The sequence below is a fragment of the Pituophis catenifer genome, unplaced genomic scaffold (assembly GCF_029215685.1).
Source record: "Pituophis catenifer annectens isolate HBS135680 unplaced genomic scaffold, rPitCat1.0.hap2 SCAF_3, whole genome shotgun sequence".
Taxonomy (NCBI): Eukaryota; Metazoa; Chordata; class Lepidosauria; order Squamata; family Colubridae; genus Pituophis; species Pituophis catenifer.
Window position 1 is genome coordinate 85,754,004 of NW_027256883.1, and position 13,646 is coordinate 85,767,649.

Below are 13,646 nucleotides of genomic sequence, written 5' to 3' on the forward strand. Positions count from 1 at the left end.
ATGTTTACTGTTTATGGACTTTGTACCTTCTGGTCCTCTCTTTTTATCCAATTGGTTTTTCCTTTCCTTTCTTTTATCTCTCCCCCCCCCTTCAAGCATCTTCAAATTGCTATTGAGATGCTGCCACAGCAAGCAGTCCCTTCTTTAATCGTTCCTGTCAGAATGAGCTTTCTTCAATATCTTTCAGCTCCACCAAATTCCTTTCAGAAAGATATTGTAACTGATAAAAAGGCAGATTGTTTTAGCCCATGATCACTATTTTCTCTAAGGAACCTTTGATGAGGAATTTTCTCTGTCCTTTTGAAAAATCCAGGTATACAGTACGCTAGATAGGTTCATTTCTGTTCACATGCCCACTGGCATTCTCAGAATAACAGTAGAAGTCTGTGACTAGTGAAGCAGGATTTATACTGTAAAAGCTATGCTGATTTTATTTCATCAGGACTATTTCTTTATGTGCTTTATATATTATTTTGACAATCTGTATCAATTTGTCCCAGACAGATGTTAAACTGATTGAGCTATAATTTTCAGAATCTCCTTCGGTCTCTTTTTAAAAGAAGATGTCACCTTGCTTATTTTCTACTTCTTTGGTAGGAAGTTAGCAATTTGAATATCTCATATTAGTGAGTATCTTAAGAATTCTTGGGTGGATGCCATCAAAACATTAATGCCATGATTTGTTACTACTCTGTATAGCAGTGATGGCTAACCTTTTTTTCCTGGGGTGCCAAAAACACTTGTGTGCATGATAGCGCACACGCATGCCTACATCCATAATGCAATACTACCCATGCACGCCCCACCGCTGCAAATGCACGTGCAACCCCCTGTGCTGCCCTGCCCCCTCTGCATGCACGCGCAACCTCCATACACTCCCCCCCGTGCATGCACACGTGACCCCCCGCACCCGATTTTGGGCCAAGCAGGCCTTACTGAAGCCTCCAAAAACCAGAAACGGCCTGTTTCCAGATTTCCAGTAGGCCCATTTTTTGCCCTCTCCAGGCTCCAGAGGCTTTCCTGGAGCCTCCAGAAGGGTGAAAACGGCCTCCCCCGGCCCTCCAGAGGCTCTCTGGAGGCCGGAAATGGCCCATTTCCAGACTTCTGGTACTTTTGGGAGGCCTGTTTTTCACCCTCCACAGGCTCCAGAAACTTTCTGGGAGCCTCCGGGAGGGCAAAAGCAGCCTCCCACGGCCCTCCGGAGGCTCTCTGGAGGCCGGAAATGGCCTGTTTCCGGACTTCCAGTAGGCCTGTTATTTGCCCTCTCAGAGCCTCCACATGAGCCCTCTACTTACCTCGCATCCAAAATGGGCCGTGTGGAGATTCCTGGGAAGGGAGGGGCGGCATGGGCATGCGCATGCATCTCCCACATGCGCGGCAGAGACCTGAAAATCAGCTGGCCAGTGGGAGGCACACACACATGCGCGGTGCAGGTGGTCTAAGGTGACAGCTCGCATACCCACAGAAATGGCTCACATGTCACCTGTGGCACGTTTGCCATAAGTTCATCATCATGGCTATATAGCATCTCAGATACCATGAAGTATTTTCTTTTTTTCTGTTCGGTTTGGTTGTTCTTATTCCTTTCCTGGAAAAGTCATTATAGGATCAGATAATTAGAAAAAAATCATTCAGTTTTTCTGCAGTCTCCATTCCTTTAATCTTTTCTGTAAATCTGTAATTTTAGCAATATACAATCTTTATAGCCAAGCATTTTTTTTCATTCCTTTTGTCATCTAACAGCCAGCACTTCCCTAGCCAGTTTTCTGCTTCAAATATATTTAGAGTTCTAAGTATTTCCCTTAATGATTTTTGCTGTATACATGAACTTCTTCATCTGTATTGGACAATCCTGGCAGTTTGCCATGTTCATATATACAAAATCTAATAATTATATAATTATAAAAATATAATAGCATTATAATCAGTGTTTCCACAACACATACCTGGTCAGGGTCATTTCCAGGATGAATTCTAGGTTAATTTCCTTTTCAACAGTTCCAATATTACTTTTTCTGAAGGACAGGCGTTTGGAGTATATAAACATTTGGTTTCTTTATCATGGCCCGAAGACAAATGTACCATGTCTATATAAGAGAAATTTATGTCCAGCATTCTTGCAACAATGCTTGCTTTCCATGTCCCTGATTTCTTTTACCATCCCAAGATAACCTTCAGTGTTTTGATCAGGTGAGCAACAATATATTCCTAGATTTAATTTACCTTTGTGTCCAATATTGCTATTTATAGTGATTCTGTGAGATAACAACTTTCCATTTTCCAAATATCCCGAGTACAAAATGATATGGGTTCATAATCCAAGGAATAAACCCAGCACACTTGTTTTTCTGATGGCCAAAAGCTTGTTCCACCAAGCACAAACCCACAGTAACCTATCTGTTATTCCCAAGAGAAGGGTAATTCTATATTTCACACTGTGCAACACTTCTCTTCTTAGCTTCTTTTATTGGTTATTGTTATAATATTTTTCTTTATTGGGAATCATTTGACCAAAAAAGATAGCCTCTCTATTATAGTTTTATAAAGTTTGGGACTTGGCTGTATCACAGTCACTGAACTCCCCTTGACAGTCTCTGGAAAGGAGACGTTAGTGGCCTAGTCTCCTCCTTCTCTTTCTTTGCAAGTCTCTTCTTGCTTGTCCTGGTTGCAGGCTGTCTTTCTGCTTCTAAAATATGCTTTCTGGGACTGAGCTGTTAACTGAGGAATATGACTCCATGCACCAGCTAATTCATTTAAAAAGCGTATCAGTCTCAGATATAAACCCCTCCCGTCAGACCATGTGTTTCACAAAGAAAGCAAACATTTCTACCCTCCAGCCAGAACCAAACATACAGCCACATTCAAATACTTTTTAAAGCAGCTGATCAGCTGTTAGAACTCACAGTCTTCTTCAGAAATAAATGAGTGGTATAATTTAGGTTTTGGCTGCCAGGGAGACCTGAGTCCAGTTCCAGCTAAATCCTCTATGTGACTTTGAACCACTTTTTTCTCAACCCACCGACCTTACATATTCCCCAAAAAAGGGGGGGGGGAATCAGAGTTTAGTGTTATTTTTTAAAATCAATTCCTCGCTTGACTGGTTAAAGGAGATTCCTACTGATTGCAGATGTTTAGACGGCTAGCTGATTACCTACCTAGGATGCAATGGCTGTAGTCCAAAGAGGCATCTTCTCTCACAGAAGATTAGGGAAGCATTACTAGACTATCAGTTGCTGTTTGGTCTTTTGCTTCCTCCCCACCCCCACCCCCATTCCTGGCAAGTTTTCCACATGTTTCTGAGGGAGGGTAGTACAGAAATGTATTATGTTCCTCCATGGGATCCTTCAAATCAGGAAATATTTTTGGGTGGTGTACAAAAGGGTAATCCTAAATGGATGGGAAAGATGTGTGTGCTTTTCTGAATGCACCTTGGAGCAAGAACCAGCTGTAGTCCAGGTGCTTGTGTTTCTGATTTGCTTAAGCCATGTTGTTTTTCATCTCCAGGCAACAAGCATTATTGTTCTTTTTTAAAAGTCCCTGGTCGACAAAGAGCAGCTGTCTTCTGATAACTGAATTAGCAGGACTTTGACAGGCAGCTGCAAGTGTCAGTTGGCTTTATCTCTGTAGCTACTGCCGTCTTCCGTATTGCCCTGTCAGCAGTTGAAGCTGTTTGAATTCACAGAGAGAGTGTTGATAGGTGGAACAATAAGCCCAGTCTACAGTATAAGTAAACACGATCAGTGTCTGTCGTTCTCTGTGTGCTATGCCTGATGAGCTGTACAAAGCAACAGAAAATGTGTTGCCAACAAGAATGCTTGCAGATAATGATAAGCTCATTTATACTAACATGATTTCTATTATAGTCGAGTTCTTCTGTTTTTGTTTTATTTGATTTATATGCCGCCCTTCTCCGGAGACTCAGGGCGGCTTACAATGCGTTAAGCAATAGCCTTCATACTTTTGTATATTTATACAAAGTCAGCTTATTGCCCCCACAAACTGGGTCCTCAATTTACCTACCTTAGAAAGGATGGAAGGCTGAGTCAACCTTGAGCCTGGTGAGATTCAAACTTACAGTAATTGCAGACAGCTGGTGTTAATCACAATGCTATTAGTCTGCTGAGCCCCCAGGCCCTGTTATGAAAGATATGATAAATGTATGTTGAAATTTCTGGAAGACTTGCAATGAGGACTGAGATTTCCTTTTTCTATCCTCTCTTTCCACATACATGTTTCCTTCCTGCTCCCATACTTCTTTGCATATATACATACGACTGTAATATCCTACACATTCACATGATTCCTATATATGCATACATTCTTTTTCTTGTAGTTGCTTGCACAGGCCAAGCACACATGGAGGACTTTCTCTCATTCCACACAACCTACTTATGATCCATCTAGATCTGCCCATAATTTTTACCAAATCACAACACCAGAGAATCAATATTTATTGATAATAGACTGATATACACCCCAAAAATTTTAGTGTTTTTCCTGGCCTAACTACTCTTTTACAACTCTTGGGAAGATCTGACTGCATAGAACTCTTAGTTTCAGTCATTATTGGTACTGGTTTGGGGAAGATAACATGGACATAAAGTTGTCTTGGGTAGCTTTATAAATTTGATTCATAAATAAAATAAATACAATCAGATAAAGTATCTTCTTCCTCCCCCTTCACATTTTTGTCAGACCCTTCACAGACCCTAACGTGTTCAAACTTTTGGGGTCTGTGTCTGGCTATTATCAATAAATATTGATTCATCTTGGCTTTCTAATTACATATGCCACATATTATTATTGATTTGTTTTCTGTGGACTAGTTCTTTTAAAATATTAAAGGATCTAAAGGTTTCTTGTTCTCCAATATTTGACCTATTTGATCTGAAATCAAACTAATTTACAGATTCCCGAAGTATAATAGTAATTAATTTCTGCATGAAGAAATCTGCTTACAGCATTGCCGTTAAACTGTGGTGAGGGAATTGCATTTTATTATCAGACTAAATATATCCATTCATGTTAGTTTTTAATGATTTAGGAAGAGTAGGATTGTTTCACATTCATATTTCAAATCAAATAAGCTACTCTATAACCTGAGTGGTTATCGTTATATTCAATTACTTACCTGAGCTTTGTCTTTGCTTGAGCCACAGTATATTTTTCCTCTTGAATATTTCTGAAGCAAAACTGATCTTAGTCAATTAGGAAACATGTTGGATGTAATGATTTCATAGAACTTTATACTTAATGAGCTACCTTGCAAAGGTATTCTGGTATCCTCATTGGTTAAAGGAACACTGACTACTAGGGATTGAACCGTCTCCTCAAAAAGGGGTCACAAAGGCACGACTTAGTGATGAACAGCAATAAAAAGCATCCCAAATGCTTCATGGGATGGAAAAGCTAAAGATTCCTTTATTCTATAAATTAACCTTGATGAAGTAGGACATAGTTTTTATGAAGATCTGAGTTTCAAAAGATTCCATACGCTGTACCATAAATACAAACATTATGTGTAATTTTATCTAACTGTAACTCATCTGTGTGACTCGGTGAATTGGAATCACATGTGTTTGTGGTTTTCTATTTTTTTTAAGGTAAAAATCTACCCCATAATCTGTTAGGGTTATTAATAGAAACAGGAACATGTACTTTTGGATGGGGTTTCGTACCTGTTTTGCTATTTATTAAATGGGATCTGCATATGTCTATTGGGTGTGGGAGATATGATAAATTACTAAGATTATACTTTTAAAATTAATTGTTGATTAATGTTGGTTTTTGTTTTTTCCCCATTTTAGGGAGTACGAGTTTGGTTGCGAGAAAATGGCCAACATTATCCAAGCACTGTACTTTCCTGTGCAGAAGGAGTTGTTGTATTCAAGACTGATTATGGGCAGGTAAATCAATTGCTTCCAAATATGTTTTGTTTATACTATCCATATCCTGGCAAGTAAGTGAGTTGTTATGAACTCTTATAGTTTCTTCAGTCCATAGGCCAGTTTTGGGAGCAGTTATTTCTTATTTGTGATAATTCCCATGAGGTAACTGTTGTTATTTTTCTTTACAAAATAGAAAGGCATCAAGAAGCCCTAAGAGATTTTAGGAAAGTCTTCTACGTCTGTATAATCTTTCCATCTCTTTCCATCTCTTCACCTTTTACCACACCCAGTGCAGAGAAATAACCAACCCTTCCTGAGTCATCTCAATGTATGTCAGTCACTATGCTGGAAATGTCATCTGTCTTTTAAAATGACTAAATGTGCTTATTATACTTTTAAGAGTGTATGCTTATTCAGAGAAAAAGAAGTGAAAGTTAATCACTTTCACTGTAAATGGCAGCCAAAGTGATAGTAAGATTTTATAGCTTTTCGTACAATGTAAAATTATAGAATTGGAAAGGACCATTGCATCAGTATAGGAATCCAAGTTTAACCATCTCCAACAGATGGCTGATTAGCCGCCACTGGAACTCTTCCAATGAATGGGAGCAGACTTCTCTTCTTTATAATTTGTTCCACTGTCAAACTATTCTAACCATTTGAAAGTTTTTCTAACATGCAATCAAAACCTTGCATGGAACTTAAGACCATTGTTCTGTGTCTTACAATATTGCCTTGAAAATATGATCTCTCTTTTTCGGAAATTTGCATACAGTCACAAAAGAATAGCAATTTTTTTCTTGGCTGATTATGATTGTTTCTGTGAATAATGTTAAAAAGGTTTTCCTTTTTAAAAGATTAAACACCCTAAACACAAAAGAATCACATGATATAATTCAATTTTTTTTAGTTTTTACACTAACAGAAGAGGATAAAGATAACTTTTTCCTTTAAATCTAATAAGACCGAACACAAAGGAAAACACAAGTGTAATGAAAACATGAGCAACAGTTTGAATGGGGGTCCAGTGGATGACCGCAAGCTGATTAGCCTCTATAACATCAAACAAAAGAATGTTTAATTAGAGTATCAGTGGACAAGAGCTTGGCTGAGGGGGAACGGGTCATGCTGGCTGGCTTCAATTCCAAATGCTCTAAATAGAAGCAGCTGAGATTTAATATCTTTAAAAAATGTAAAATGTGTGCATTTTCCAGTCAAAATCACAGATGGTAAGTATCATGGGCCTTGGCATTCAAAAATCTTCTCTGAATTTGCTTAACAAAGAAATCATTCATGGAATGACATTAGGCTAGAAAATAGAACATGATCCAGTATCCTCTGTTTTAAATAATAAGCACCTGTAAATATCTTCTCCGTCTTCCATCCCTGCCCAGTTTCTTTTCCATTTCTTTTCCTGATTTTTGAAAGAGACTTTTCCCTCTCCTCCTTGGGAACTTAATTTTAAAAAATACTTCAGCATTCAGCATTCAGAACCTGAATGATGTGGTTTGCTTCAAATATATTCCTGTCTACAGGGATTACTCCTTGCTTTCTCATTCTCTCTTTGGGAGTATGTGGGAGGTGACAAGCAAGAAGTAATGGAAGTTTATGACTATCATAGGGTCTCTAGAATCCAGCATGCCTCAAGAATTCATTTTAGAGGGATCTTTAAAGCAGATGGAAGCAATAGACAGCCAGGAGGCCTTGAACTCTTTTGAAGTAGGAGAATTTGAAGTTACTTTGTTGAAATGTGTGGGCGGTCACCTTCAAACTAATGTTTGTGGTTCACCTCTCTTTTTGCTTTTCTGTTTAAATCTGCTTCTGTAGTTTATGCTCCCCTTTCAGATTGCCAGTTCAAGGATAAGGCAAAACCATGGATGGAATACTGTTTTAGAAAGGATTTGGGGCTGAAAATTTGCCTGAGTATTCCACACTATTTGTTCAGGATTGTTCACTGAAAAAGCTAGTTGCTGACAAGACTTTTGAGTCCTTATTTACTAAAAGCTGATTTGGTACAGATTACAAATTCTGTGGAGTGTTGAATGTAATAGGGTTTCCACTTGCCTATGAACTAATCCAACTCAGGCTTACCAGCCCATATTGGGTTTTACTAAAACCAACAACCCAACCTTGATAGTGAACTGCTAAATCCTGTTAACTGCCAAATGTCACCCCCAATCTTCTCCTTTCTGGGTTTAAAATGGCTGCATAGCAACTAATACTAAGGTCACCTGACTTATAGCCTTTCTTATGGACATTGGGTTCTAAGAGAATCTAAACAATATTCTGTTTACAGATCATTATCAGCAAAGTTTAGCACCAAATTAGTCCAGTTTGTTTGGGTGTCTGCATGAATATAGGAAAAGCCAAAAAGGAGCCATGACTGAAAACAGGTGCATCACAATAAACAAAAGTGCTCCCTTAGAACCAGCTATAAGATTTGAACCTCATCTCAAACTTGCAGGTCTAACTTTAAAATGCTAGGTTTTTACTAAGATGGTTACTTCTCCAAAGGAGGAAAAAGTTTTTCAGTTGCTAAATTTTAATTTAACACATTCATTCTTCTGGTCTACAAATTACTTCACCATGTCTGGGGTTTATTTTGGATATCCAAAAGTTGTATCCAAAATAGTTAATAGCACATATAAAAACAATAAAGCAATAATAAAAATAATAAAATGTGCAATATATACATTGTTAAGGATTGTGATATAATAGAATTATCACTCCATTCAACTATTAACATATTTCGTAAAGATAGCAACCATCCAATATTAAAAATTGCATTAATAAAGTAACTAAGGAATACAGGTACAAAACTTGGGCCTCTTTTGAATACAAAAAGCATGGGAGAAAACAGAACCATGAAAAACACACTTGGCTTCTTGGAGCAGTAGAAATTCCTTTATAAAACATGACAAGAGTTGCATGGCATTCAGTTTAGCAAGAATTAATCTTAACTTATTATATCTGAAATGTTAAAATGTGAACACAGTATTAGAAGGCAGTACTGAGTGGTTTCATCTATGTAATTCTTAGATTTTGTTTTGTTTTTCCACACAGGAGTTATTTAGCTTTTTATTTAAAAATGAAATACCACCTCCAGGCAAGTTATCAAAGTTCAAGCATCTGTCTGGTGCCAGGGTGAAAGAGAGCTTCTAACTGAGCATTGCTTGGAGACCCATATTCACAAAACAATGGCTAAAAACATATGTTACTCATTGTCAAACTGATCAGGTTTTGTAACTAGTATTACCTTCCAGACATTGTATGGGTTTTCAAAACAGGTTTTAAAGGATATGAAAAGAACCATTTATTACTTCCCAAGTGTTGGGGTCATGACCTATGAGGGGGTCATTAGGAACTAAAAAGGACAAAGGAATTAGAACCTTAAAGCCTTTCTGATGAGACTTCCCTCATTCCTTGAAAGTCACTTCTTTGAACTAAATTTGATCACTTTTTAAAGGTTGAAGTACTACTATGGATGTCACTGTGTTTGTATTTATTAGATTTCTGTTGTATCCTGTTGATTGTTATATGATATTATAACATCTTGTCAGATGTTACGTGTACCTTATTAACTCACAACATCTTCTAGAAATGGAATACATTTCTAACTTATTTCTAACTTTTCTATACCTTTATATAAGTTATTTGTGTTTTTTTTTTCTTTTTGTTTCTACAGCAAATGAGACCAAATTAACATAAGCAGACCTGTGGTTTGAAACCTAGATTTATACCCATGAACATCAAAATGGAGTCTGGAATATGCAGAGATTACTAAATCTCCCCATTTGCCATTATTTGTTTCATCTCCATTCTGTGCATTTAGCTTTGTGATCAGTGAAAAGATACAGCGGTATCCCATTCTTCTTAAAAAGTGATTCTTAAAATGATTAAAACGGTCTTGATCTTGGTGATGGAAGAGTAAGAAAATCTATTATTCTTACGTTAATTCAGGGCTTAGCCAATTTAAACATAAACATCTGGGAATAAGCAATGATGATATCTTAATGGACTATTTCTGGCTCTGGTAAAAATATTTGATCTATATTGGAATAATATCTAACAAAATATCAATTAATGTATGTTATTGTCTATGGGGTTTACTGAATAGTTCTTTATAGTACTAGTCCTATGGCTATTGAAATTGATGTGTATGTTAAAGTGCCAGATAATTGATAGTGCTATATAGATAAAAATGGTATCCGACAGTGGAATCCTATGATCAGATGTACTCAGAAAAAACAACTTTTGAGCTTAATAATGATTACTCCACAGAGCAAAGAGGGTAATAGCTTGAATGCTTGCTTACTCTTACATCAAATTGGACTAGCCTTATAATATTTTATCAATTTAAATCTTTATATATTGGAATAGCTTTATAAATTCTCAGGAAAATATCTAAAATTTATTTATGCACATACTTAAATTGCTGATTCTCTATATAGGTTCAAATCCCATCTATTCCTTCCTGTTCTTCTCTTATATTAAAGAAAGAGGATTATTTTTGTTTTATGCAGATATACATAGTTATAGTTTAAAAGGTTAAAATTTGATTTTAAGACATACTGTAGTTATTTACACAAACATACAGTTTGATCGAGTGGTGAAGGCACCAGGCTGGAAACCTACAGACTCTGAATTCTAGTCTTCCCTTAGGTATGAAAGCCAGGTAGGTGACTTTGGGCCAGTCACTTTCTCTCAGCCCAGGATGTCAGGGTGTCAAACTGGTTGATCAATTCCTGTTGCAACCAATGGATCATCATTTGGTTGATCTGAAAAAGGTAGACCTCTGCACTTCCAGGAAAAAAAACTAGGAAGTAAAAAAAATGTTTACACAAAATAAATCAGTCTGCTCCCCATGTGTGCTCTCCATACATTTGTGTCTTGATAGCTGGTATATATTCAGACGTGCGAAGCACAAGTAAAAATCTGTGGAGTGAAGTTGGGTTAATTGTTCAAAGCTTTGAATGTCACAGAAGTATAAGACTTTGCTTAGGTACAGCAAAAACGCTGTTTCTGATTTGCATAAGGAAGGATGTTTGTGTTGTTCAGAAAAAATGCATGCAACTCAAAGAAAATCAATGAGATTGATAACTTGTATAATAAATTTGAGTTGTTTTTTAATCATGCCATTGCAGGCATTTAATAGTTTGTTTTAGAAGTTGACAGTACGTTTGTAATCTATGGAACAGAATTTTGAGACAGAATACTTGAGATTGCGATAGCAGAAATTAGTTTTGGTCATAGTTATAACACAAAAACTTTCCCGCTGTTGAAAATATGGCAGTGGGGGTAATGTTGCTTTATTTGATTTTACTCTGTAGCACTATTCCCTCCTAGGGAGAAACCAGACAAAAATAGAAGCAAAAGAAGTGCTGAGAAATAAAACAGAAAGCATCTCTGTGTTTGGAAGACTCATCTTTTTTGTGATCTGCAAAATAAATATTCTAAATCAACAAACTCAGTGAAGTGTTACTTGAGGGGGAAAAGGCAAAGATTTGGAATGACCTACTTGAACTCCTGGCTGCATAAAGTACACAATATTATCCTGGAGGAGAACATGCTTGGCCGGCAAGAAACCTAATCTAAAACATTTCTGCCAAGAACTCTTAATGCATTCCAAAGTTTTGTTGCAATTTTTTTTGTTTTGTTGTTTTCTTCTCTACTAGTTTTCTTTCCTCATCATCTGATACACACATCCCCGCTTCTTCCTCACAAATCCAGCCTATTTTCTTGCTTTCCTTCATTTGTGCAGGGACTTCTCCCTGCTCAATTCCCCCATTCCCATGATATTGGCAATTCAATCAGTCACTACCAGACAAATTGTGTGTACTACTCATGAATTCCTTAGCTCCGTTTAGTACTTTTATTTAGTGCGCAGATGTCACAGGTATGTAGCATAAATAACTGCACTAGGATAGGTAAATAAAAGAGTATACACAGTGTAAATATGTATGATCATAAAATGATGCAATCAGTGGAAAATATTTTCTTATGTAATAGTACAAAATTTCCTAATATTACAACAACCGTTAGAATAAATGAGAAACGTTTTCCAGCTTCATGAGGTTTCTGCAAAGAGAGGCACTTTTAAGAGTCTTTTGAAACTTCAAGACACTGAACTCCAGATATAATTCAAAGGCGGGATGATAGAGAGTAGGAGTATGAGGGAAAACGCTAAAACATGAGGTAGAAAAAAACTAAGTGACCTTGATTAGATGAGCAAGCTTATTTACAGTAGAGATTGTGGATTGTGCAAAACTTATTTCTGTGACACTAGCATTTGTTTATGGAAGAAATAATTTACCAATAGAGAAGAATATTTGTAGCTCAAAGCTGAAATGATGGATCCTTCATGCTCTCTGAGCTTGGTTGTTTTCTTGCAGATGTTTCATTACCCAAACTAGGATTTAGAAGTAATTTGTAATTAGTCACTAAAAATAAATTTATTGTTAGCATTGGAATATCGAGTAGTGTATTCTTCAAATGAAAATCCCCAGCTTTCATTGTTTTTCCTATTTAATAATTGCATCAAGAAAACACACACATTGCTGTTTTGTATGTGGAATATAGATAGATAGATAGATAGATAGATAGATAGATAGATAGATAGATAGATAGGCAGGCAGGCAGGCAGGCAGGCAGGCAGGCAGGCAGACAGACAGACAGACAGAATTTCATGCTGTTTGTGTACATTTTTCATCTAGTCATATGTAAAATATATCAGGGAACCTTTGTCCCAGTCCCTTTGTCTTGAGATAAAAATTTGTTCTAGTGAATCACCAATGTCTCTACATGCTGGAAAAGTAGATCGTTCACAGTGGAATAAGAGCAAGTAGTGACAAATAATATTTCCTTTTGCTATGTCGCATTATGTATATTTCTACCTTTGGGAACAAGCTAAGTGAATTCATCAGTAATTCATATTTCAATAAAAACAAACAAGCTCAAACAAACAAACTCAAAACTCATTTGATTTTCAAAATTTACAGTTGTTCTAATACCTTTTTAGACCTTCACTGTGATTGCTGCAAAAGCACAGTCATAATAACTCTTGTAAGGCAAATGATGTTGGTTTCTTATTGATAATTTTTCTTTGGGACATATGCTTCTTCCTGTCCTTTTTAAAATGAATAAATAAAAATGGTTTTTACTGTTTTGGTCTGGCTTTGAAGTAACAATCTTCACTTTTGAATTATATGGATTGTAATATCACAAAGATCATGTTAAAGATGGATCCACAGCCATTAGGGAAAAAAATACAGTTATAAGGAATGTTTAAACAACAACAAAAGCACTTTGTTATGTGTGCATATAATGTTTAGAATTATAATAGTTTCTCAGAAACGATGTTGAGTTTATCTATGTATTCAGACTTTCTTCTCAACATGAAAATGAATGGCAGAGAGGGACTTGGAGTTGTCTCCTCATCTCAGATCTTGTTTGAAGATCCCTTTTGTTTTGCATAGCTGATCTATATCCTGTGATCAGTTTGGAACTCAGTCATATGTAATATACATATAATGGAAGTTTGAAATATTTCCCAATGCTCCATGTTCTACATAGTTATTACTGATAAAAAATTAGGGGGCAATAGGAAAACAACAGGCTTAGGCAGCAAGGCACCTTTGTTTTGTTGCCCACATACCGTGTTTCCCTGAAAATAAAACCGGGTCTTATATTAATTTTTGCTCCAAAAGACTCATTAGGGCTTATTTTCTGGTTAGGTCTTATTTGGGAGGGGGGAATACG

General features: G+C 36.7%; 1 protein-coding gene across 1 annotated transcript in view; it reads left to right on the plus strand.

The window, feature by feature from the left end:
* Positions 1 to 5,863: 5,863 nt before the first annotated feature.
* Positions 5,864 to 13,646, plus strand: part of MYO10 (myosin X) — a 103,304-nt gene continuing 95,521 nt past the window's right edge. Inside the window, exon 1 of the mRNA XM_070940766.1 lies at positions 5,864 to 5,906. The gene's annotated coding sequence lies outside the window, so the exon portion shown is untranslated. The remainder of the gene's footprint in view (positions 5,907 to 13,646) is intronic.